This window comes from Rhincodon typus, chromosome 11, assembly GCF_021869965.1.
Source record: "Rhincodon typus isolate 14 chromosome 11, sRhiTyp1.1, whole genome shotgun sequence".
Taxonomy (NCBI): domain Eukaryota; kingdom Metazoa; phylum Chordata; class Chondrichthyes; order Orectolobiformes; family Rhincodontidae; genus Rhincodon; species Rhincodon typus.
Window position 1 is genome coordinate 1158624 of NC_063342.1, and position 9973 is coordinate 1168596.

General features: G+C 44.5%; 1 long non-coding RNA gene across 1 annotated transcript in view; it reads right to left on the reverse strand.

Moving 5' to 3' along the window:
* Positions 1 to 5756: 5756 nt before the first annotated feature.
* LOC125484467 overlaps positions 5757 to 9973 on the reverse strand; it is a 9713-nt gene continuing 5496 nt past the window's right edge. The window contains exons 2-3 of the long non-coding RNA XR_007263305.1: positions 8960 to 9239; positions 5757 to 6371 (exon numbers count right to left, since the gene is read on the reverse strand). This is a non-coding gene — a long non-coding RNA (uncharacterized LOC125484467). The remainder of the gene's footprint in view (positions 6372 to 8959; positions 9240 to 9973) is intronic.

A 9973-nucleotide genomic window follows, 5' to 3' on the forward strand; every position in this document is an offset into this window, starting at 1 on the left:
TCCTCTGATGCTGCTTGGCCTGCTGCGTTCATCCAGCTCTACACCTTGTTATCTCAGTCTTAGTGTTCCCTTGTTAAGTGACCGACCAGGTTTTTGCAGACATTGATGATGGAGGCCTTGAGGGCGAAACAGAGGCTGTTGGAATCCAGTGACTCGGTATCGCTCAGGGTTGCTAGGTTTGTGGAGACGAGTTGGTTGTATGAAGCTATTTTTTCCAAGTCTTTGAGTGCCTCAGTGTTGAAGTTTTTGCGGCACTGCTTCTGTCTCCGCTGCAGCGCTGCTATATTTATGTTGATCCTGGCTCAGATTAGGCCGTCCAGCAGTCATCGGCTCCTGTCATAGCACATATGATTTTAATGTCTTCCTGATCCCTCATTCTGACGATGATGTAGTCAAGCAAGTGCCAGTGTTTGGAGCACTGGTACTGCCATTGTCCCTTTGATGGAACAATGTGTTGGTTATGAGAAAGTTGTGTTCACTGCATTTGGTCAGGAGAAGGGTGCCGTTGGAGTTTTGCTTCCCAAATCCTTCTTTCCTGAATGCATCGCCCCAAGGGGTGCATTTTTGCCAACTTTGGCATTGAAGTCGCCGAAGATGATTAGTTTGTCCACTGCAGAGACCTGTGAGAGAGACTGGTCAAGGCTGGAGTAGAATTCCTCTTTGTCCTCAGATGGATAAGATGGAAGTGGTTACCTGGTCTACAACTGCCTGATCACACAACTAACTATCTGCCCTCCCTCCTTTACCTTCTCATACTTCACTCAACCTCTTCTGCTCAAACAGCTCCAGGGACTGAGATCCCAGCACTGTTCCCGCCTTGTCTCTGGCTGCCTCCAAACTAGGCCTTCTGGTGCTCGGAATGGGGCCTAGCACGGGCTACACAGCCTACAAACTGCCTGCCCATCAGCTGCAGCTCCTGTTGCTGCTGCAGCTGCAGCGAGATTTTCATAACATGGCCCCAGTAATTTGAAAACAATACCCCCCATTCAGTGTTTAAACAACTACCACCCCCCCCCACCAACCAAGTAATTTTAAAAATAATACGCTATTCAACTACTAAACAGCAACTGTTCAAATATGGTAACATCTGATAAACACACCTTTGGCAAAGGCAGTATCAGTAAGACAGATTGTCTCACATGGGATTCTGGCAGCGGGGGTGGGGGAGGGGAAGAGAGAGAGAGAGACACACAGAGAGATTCCACAGTCAATTTCAAGCCTCAGCAACTGCTAAAAGTTAAACTATAAACTTGGTTATGTGGAAGCCTGACTCCAGCTATTCATGCTGAATCTATTATTCTGACTTTTAAAAAAAAACTCAAGGCCTCGCAAGCTGTTTACTTTATTAACTTTGAATAGACAGCTTGACAACTACGGCTCAAAACCTCTCTTCAAACCAAAAAAAAGGACAAAATATACCTCTTGAAGCCATAATATCATTAAAATGACATGACTTCTAATTTATGCAACTTAAACTATATTCCATCAAAACCCCAAAACTCACACATAATCACAATTAAGACAGACATAAAGTGAACAATTTTACACTGACACTGAAATAACTCCACAAAGGCTGGTATCCCATCACGAAGTCCCCATTTATTTACATGGGGAAAGTCCTCGACACTGATCCAGCTCCCTCAGAGCCAATTCTCAGCATCTCATTAAAGGTTAAACCAAAGTCACATGCCTCTGCCAGTCGTCTTAACCTTGTCAAAAATCCCCATACGAATTCCCCTGGTTCTTGAATTGCCGAATAACACTGATAGTGATTCAGAATTAGAGGACGCTTGGGGTTGTAATATTCCTTAACTAAATCCGCCAACTCTTAAAACGTTTTAGTATCTGGTGCCTTAGGGAAAGCTAGGTTCCTAATAACCAAAAAAGCTGTGGGTCCACTGGAAAATTACTTTGTTTTTCATCTGCTCAATGTCATTTGCCTGGAAAAAAAAAGCATTCTTTCTACATAGTGGGCCCAGTGTTCAACAGCAGGTTTGAACGAGTTAAGCTTCCCAAATCACGGCATGGTACCAGAAATGCTTACCCAAGACAAAGACAACTGCTGTGAGCAAATTTCTTCAGAAGCACGCTTTTCTCTTTTTGCCACAGGCCGGTATCCCATTACCCGGTCACTCTTTATTTACATGTGCGAAGTCCTTGACATTGATGCAGTTTCCTCAGATCCAGCTCTCAGAATGAACAGAACCTGTGACACTCCTGTTTATGTCTGTCTGCCAGGGTTCCCTGATTGGAACAGATTAACAGTCCCAATCAGGAGATAGATTGTGTTAATGATAGGTGTCTTCTTTTGGATGGGGGATTTCAAGACAAGGAAACATATTTTTAAGATGAGAGGAGAGAGATTTAAAAAGACATGAGGGGCAAATTTTTTACACAGAAGGTGATTCACGTGTGAAATGAAGTTCCTGAGAAAGTGGTGGATGCGGGTACAGTTACAACATTTAAAAGACATTCAGATAAGTACATGCATAGGAAAGGTTTGGAGGGATATGGGTCAGGAGCAGACAGGCGGGACTAGTTTAATTTGGGATTATGGTCAACATGGACTGGTTGGACTGAAGGGTCTGTTTCTATGCTATATGACTCTATGATGAGTCCACCTGGCTGACCTCATTATAATACGACATATACTATGGGTGGAAAACAAATATAAAAAGGGTAAACCAAATTCTGTTGCTAAAATTAGAAGTATTTCCACACTCCCCACTAGCCCAACCACTTTCTGGCACCTTTCCCTGCAACCACAGGAAGTGTTACACCTGCCCCTACACCTCCCCCCTCACCTCCATTCAAGGCACCAAACAAACCTTTCACATCAGGCAGAGGTTCACCTGCACATCCATCAACTTGATCTACTGCATCCACTCTCCCGATGTGGCCTTCTCTACATTGGTGAGGCCAAGTAGAGACTTGGAGACTGCTTTGTAGAGCACCTGCGCTCTGTTCATGACAAATGACAACACTTTCTGGTCACGAACCATTTCAACTACCCTCTCCCACTCCCTGGGTGACATGTCCATCCTGGGCCGCCTCCAGTGTCACAAGGATGCCACCCGGAAACTGAAGGAGCAGCACCTTATATTCCACCTTGGGAGCCTACAACCCAATGGCCTAAACATGGATTTTACCAGTTTCAAAATCTCCCCACTCCCTGCCTCATCCCATGTCCAACCCTCCCTCTCATCCCCGCCTCCTTGACCTGACACAACCTGTCCGTCTTCTACAAATCAACAAATGGTATGTGGAAGGCTTTCAAGTGTAAGTTGCTGGGAACTCAGGACCATCATGTTCCTTTAAGGATGAAGGATAGGTATGGCAAGTTTAGAGAACCTTCGATAATGAGAGATATTGTGAGCCTAATCAAAAAGAAAAAGGAAACATTTATCAAGACTAGGAGGCTGGGAACACATGAAGCAAGGGTGGAACCAAGGAAAGTCAAAAGAAACTTAAGCAAGGAGTCAGAAGGGCTAAAAGGGGTCATAAAAAGTCATTGGCCAACAGGATTAAGGAAAATCCCAAGGCTTTTTATACATATATAAAGAGCAAGAGGGTAGCCAGGCAGAGGGTTGGCCCACTCAAGGACAGGGAAGGGAATTTATGCGTGGAGCCAGAGGAAATGGGCGAGGTATTAAATGAGTACTTTGCATCAGTATGCACCATAGAGAAGGACTTGGTGGATGATGAGTCTGGGGAAGGGTGTGTCGATAGTTTGGGTCATGTTGTAATCAAAAGGGAGGAGGTATTGGGGATCTTGAAAAACATTAAGGTAGACAAGTCCCCAGGGCCTGATGGGATATACCCGAGAACAAGAGAAAGGCAAGGGAGGAAATTGCTGGGACCTTGAGGGAAATCTTTGTATCCTCACTGGCTACAGGGAGGTCCCAGAGAATTGGTGAATAGCCAATGTTGTTCCTTTGTTTAAGAAGGGTGGCAGGGATAATCCAGCTAATTACAGGCCGGTGAGCCTTACGTCTGTGGTAGGGAAATTACTGGAGAGGATTCTTTAAGACAGGATTTACTCCCACCTGGAAATCAATGGGCATATTAGCGACAGGCAACCTGGTTTTGTGAAGGGGAGGTCGTGTCTCACTAACTTGGTTGAGTTTTTTGGGGAAGTGACGAAGATGATCGATGAGGGTAGGGCAGTGGATGTTGTCTACATGGACTTCAGTAAGGCCTTTGACAAGGTCCCTCATGGCAGACTGATACAGAAGGTAAAGTCAACGGTCAGAGGTGAGCTTGCAAGATGGATAAAAAACTGGTTCAGTCATAGAAGACAGAGGGTAGCAGTGGAAGGGTGCATTTCTGAATGGAGGGCTATGACTAGTGATATTCCTCAGGGATCAGTGTTGGGACCTTTGCTGTTTGTAAATGATTTGGAGGAGAATGTAACTGGTCTGATTAGTAAGTTTGCCGATGACACAAAGGTTGGTGGAATTGCAGATAGCGATGAGGACTGTCAAAGGATACAGCTGGATATAGATCAGTTGGTGACTTGGGCAGAGAGATGGCAGATGGAGTTTAATCCAGAAAAATGTGAGGTAATGCATTTTTGAAGGTCTAATCCAGATGGAAAATATACAGTAAATGGCAGAACCCTTAAGAGTACTGATGGGCAGAGGGATCTGGATGTACAGGTACACAGGTCACTGAAAGTGGCAAAGCAGGTGGAAAAGCTAGTCAACATGGCATATGGCATGCTTGCCTTCATCGGCCGGGGCGCTGAGTTTAAAAATTGGCAGGTAATGTTACAGCTTTATAGAACCTTAGTTAGGCTGCATTTGGAATATTGTGTTCAATTCTGGTCGCCCACATTACCAGAAGGATGTGGTGGCATTGGACAGGGTAAAGAAAAGATTTACCAGGACGCTGCCTGGTATGGTGGGCATTAGCTATGAGGAGAGGTTGGAGAAACTTGAATTGTTCTCACTGGAATGACGGAGGTTGAGGGGCGACCTGATAGATGTCTACAAGATTATGAAGGGCATGGACAGACTGGACAATCAGAAGCTTTTTCCCAGGGTGGAAGAGTCAGTTACTAGGGGCCATGGGTTTTAAGGTGTGAGGAGCAAGGTTTAAAGGTGATGTACAAGGCAAGTTTTTTATACAGAGGGTGGTGGGTGCCTGGAATTTGCTGCTGGGGGAGGTAGTGGAAGCAGATACTATAGTGACTTTTAAAGGGCATCTTGACAAATACATGAATAGGATGGGAATAGAGGAATATGGTCCCCGGAAGGGTAGGGGGTTTTAGTTATGATGGGCAGCATGTCACCGCAGGCTTGAAGGGCCGAAGGGCCTGTTCCTGTGCTGTAATTTTCTTTGTTTTTTGTTCTTGTTTGTTCTCTCCCACCTATCCACTCCTCCCCCTTCACTGACCAATCCCCACCACTCCTTACCTGCGCTCACCTATCACCATCCCACCTACTGTCCCCAGCCCCACCCCCTCCGCTCTCTATTTATTTCTGAGCTCACTTCCCCCCTCCCCCATTTCTGAAGAAGGCTGCCGACCCAAAACATCAACTTTCCAGCTCCTCTGATGCTGCCTGGCCTGCTGTGTTCCTCCAGCTCCACACTGTGTTATCTCAGACTCCAGCATCGGCAGTTCTTACTATCTCTAATATTTTGTTGGAATTTGTCTTTTGCACTCACTGGCCAATTAGCAAGAATACCAATACAAGCAGGAAACAACATTGTTATATTTTAGAAGCAGAGGCATCCAATATGGGCTTTGCGTGTAAGTAGAACAGAATAGAATAGCCTTTATTATCATCTGCATGTGAATGAGTGCAGTGAGAAGTTTGTAATGTCGCCTCTCGGCACCATCTTAGGTACAGTGTACCTCGGTACAGGTACGTTAAGTGTTGTTACAGAATTGAAATACTAAAACAAAAGACTAACATGGGAATAGAGTTTAAAAGTCCAGAAAGAGAATAAAAAGTGTCTTCAAAGTACTCAACTTATAGTCCTTTCTCATTGAGTCTGTGCGTGCTGGGTTTCAGAACGCGAGGCCTCACTGCCTCCATGAACCAGCCTCTGTCCCAGACTTGCCTCCATGACTCATTCACCGAACCGGCCTGGGCTTGCTCTGCTCCCACTCCGGGATATGGCTGCAACTCGGCTCCTAGCTCCCAGCTCACCCCACGCTCGCTCGGCTCCCACTCCCGCCACAGCCCGTTTCCGGAACTCGGCCTGCGCTTGTTCTGCTGCCACACCGGCCACAACTCGTTTCCGGAACTCAGACGCTCAGGTCGCGACTCGGCTCCCACACTAGGCTAGTGTTGGACTCCATTCTCCGTTCCCTCCAGGTAGGGTACTTTACGAAGTTAAAATTTGGAGGGGGCGAAGAAAAACTGCAGCAAGAGGAAAAAAAGCAAGAGGAAATGGAGCTGGACAGCAGAAGAGCACCAGCTGGAGCACGTTACTCCGCTGCCATCTCAATTGGCTACACGGGTGTTTTACTGGTGGTGATTATTAGTTTAAATAAAGCAAAAACAGAATCATGATGATTTTGGTGGAAAGGTCGCTCAAGTTGCGATAACACTTCTGGGAAGGGGAAAAATAGAACTAGAAGCATGCTACTTGGGTTGCCACTGAATTCCAAGTGGTTGAGCTATTGTAGTGGAGAATGTATCAGTTAGATGACTGATAGTTAATGGCAAAATTTAGTTTAAATTTAAACCAAAGGTTAACCGCATTATTGACTCATATAGGTCATTGTTTACAAATAAAGGGTCACCCATTTAAGACAGAGATGGGGAAACATTTTTCCTCTGAGTGTTGAGAATCTTCGGAATTCCCTTCCTCAAAAGGCAGTGGATGCAGCACCTTTAAAGATTTTTTAAAAGTAGAGGTAAATAGATTCTTGATTATAGGGACTATGCAAGAATGTAGAATTCAGGTTAAAATCAGATCTTTTTCTGAAGAAGGATCCAGACCCGAAACGTCAGCTTTCCTGCTCCTCTGATGCTGCCTGGCCTGCTGTGTTCATCCAGCTCCACACCTTGTTATCTCAGACTCCAGCAACGGCAGTTCCTACTATCTCTAAAATCAGATCAGCCATCGTTGGTGCGAGTTAACAGAGGTAATAAATTTTTAGGAGACGGCACAGTTCAAGGCACTCTATTCACGCATCTATCGGTACAATGCAGGGAGAGGCCAAAGACTATTCCAAATCTGGCCTCGATGTGAGGGTCTAATCACCCCCTTAATCTTCAGCTCAGATCAGAAGAAAAGTCAATGACACCTTAATTTTAAATACAAGTACATTGTCTTTTATACATTTTTCTTGGAACAGTAACATGGCAACACATGCTCCCTCTCGCTGTATACTATTGGTTAATTAGTGCTGGATTGTTGAACTATGACTAGGTTTCCAATACCTCACTCTATTAGTAAGTGTTTGTTGCTGTGATCTGAATGGGCCCTTTTGGTCTGTGGGAAACCGAACTCTCCATGGTCACTTGTGACCTTTTATTTCTCAACTATGAAGTCTGTGTCTGCTATTTTGTACAAGACAATAACAGAGTCTTCTTTGAGGTTTCTGACCATTCCAACTCTCTTAGCCGCTGTCCTTGATAAGAGATAGGGAGGCCTCTCTCTATTAATCGTAATTAGTTTTTAAATGTTTTTTTCCTAATATTTTGTTTAATGCTTTTATGTGTTAAATCTATAATTTATTAGGAAATTATATCTATGATTATCTTGAAGAATTTTAATTAAAACCCACTTGTAGTAATTTAACTGATTGATTAGAAAAAACTTAACAGAAATAACTAATTGGTATGAAATGTTCTTATCTTTAGGATAGCAAAGAATGTTGTACACCCAATCTTATTTAAACAGACAGCTATTGTTTTAAGTGCTGAGAACATAAGCCTTTCTCATACTCTCTAATTTCTGTTAAACATATCGCAAAGCTTGTTGGGGCTTTTGTCAGCCATTTTTGCTGGCATGGGCAGCCCTAATGGCCATAATCTTGCTGAACAGCAGAGCAGGCTTGAAGGGCCGAGTTCTTCGTTCATTGGACTCATCAATGTTTTCAGCACAGAAGGAGACCATTCGGCCCATCTCAGAATAATAGAATCCTGACTGTGGAAGCAGGCCATTTGGCCCATTGAGCTCACACCATCCCTCTGAACAGCATCTCAACAACGGCCATCCCCTCTCCTTACCCTATACCTGTAACCCTACATTTCCCTAGTCTGCACATTAGTGGGCACTATGTGCAATTTCCCATGGTCAATCCACCTAACCTTTGTACTGTAGGAGGAAAGCAGAGCACCCGAGGAAACTCACTCGGATACAGGGAGAATGTGCAAACTCCACACAGAAAGTCACCTGAGGCTGGAACTGAACCCGGGTCTCTGGTGCTGGCAAGGCAGTAGTGCTAACCACTGAGCCACCATGCCACCCTGTCATGTCAGCACCAGTCAATGAAAATCTGACTACACTAATTCCATTTTCTAGCTCTTCTCATAGCCCTGGGGATTATAGGAATGCAAGTGAATGTCTAACCACTGCTTAAATGTTACGTGACATTCTGACTCAATCACTCTTTCAGGCAAAGACTTCCAGATTCCCACTCCGCTCTGAGTGAAAAACATCCTCCTCAATTCTCCTCTTAGACTTCTTCTCACCTTAAATCTATGTCCCCAGATTATACCTCCATGATTTGTGGAATAAATCCTATTTATGCTCCCTCTTTGCCTCCCATAGCAGACTGGGGATTTATACTTGACAAACTAAGTTCCAAAGAAAAGTCATATTGGACTCTCCACAGATGCTGCTAGCCCTGCTGAGTTTCTCCAGCGCTTTCTGTTTTTACTTCATATTTCTGTTATCTGCAGTATTTTGCTTAAATTATCATGAAGGAGGCAACATGTCATTGCAAACACGAAGGGAAATTACGGTTAAACCAGGAAATGTTTACTGTACTTACATGGCACGAAGCCTGTCACTGACACTGGGTTGAGGGATTCCGTCTCTCCTTCCTCCCATGGGGCCTCCTTTTCTCCAAAGACACTCTGTTTTCAGAGAGAGTCCATCTGACTGTTTCAGCTGCCTCCCTGACCATCTCCACCTACTTTTGGAGGTTCCGTACATTTGCATTGTACCTTCTCCTTTGAAATAATTCTCTGAAATTCCTTGACACCCTTCCAGCTGCGACAATCCACAGTCTCTGTCAAGGGTGAGCATAATCCATACAGGAATTATCCAACCTGTCACAGAATTCCATTATTAGCCAACCCTGGCATTTATGCCCTTTTTCTAAAAAAAACTCAACCTGTCTTACTTAAAAGTTCAAGACGTCTGTAATTAATTCAGGATTGTCGTCCATTGTCACGATAAAATTAAGCAAAGGAAGATATTGTTATACACGTGGAATCGTATCTTACAGGGTAATTAGGGATAGGCAACAAATGCTGGCCAGTTAACAATAACCACATCCCATGAACAAACATTTTTAAACTAGGTCCCTTGACACTATTATTACTATCCCTTGGGTATGTCTCGTCCAATCAGCAAGACAAACCCATCACAGGTCACAGTACAGTGGTACATGGGCAGGAAGACGTTTCCTTAGGTGTCGTTATATTGACTCCGGACCTCATGAGATTTCATGGCATCAGGTGAAACATGGGCAAAGGAAACTCCCTGCTGTGGGCTATGTACAATCTCACCATTCCTCAGCTGATAAAGCAGTGTTCCTCTTGAACACCACTTGGAGGAACACCACTGAGGGTGACCAGAGCGCAGACTAGTCCAGGTGGAAATGTCAATGGCCATCACCATGATTAGCTAATTAAATCACAACTGACCATGCTAGTCGAGTTCAGAACGCTTTGTCTACTGTTTCTAAAACTGTGTCGATGGCTGCTGGTGAAGAAACCAAACAGAGAGAAAAACTGAGACAACAAGGTGCAGGGCTGGATGAACACAGCAGGCCAAGCAG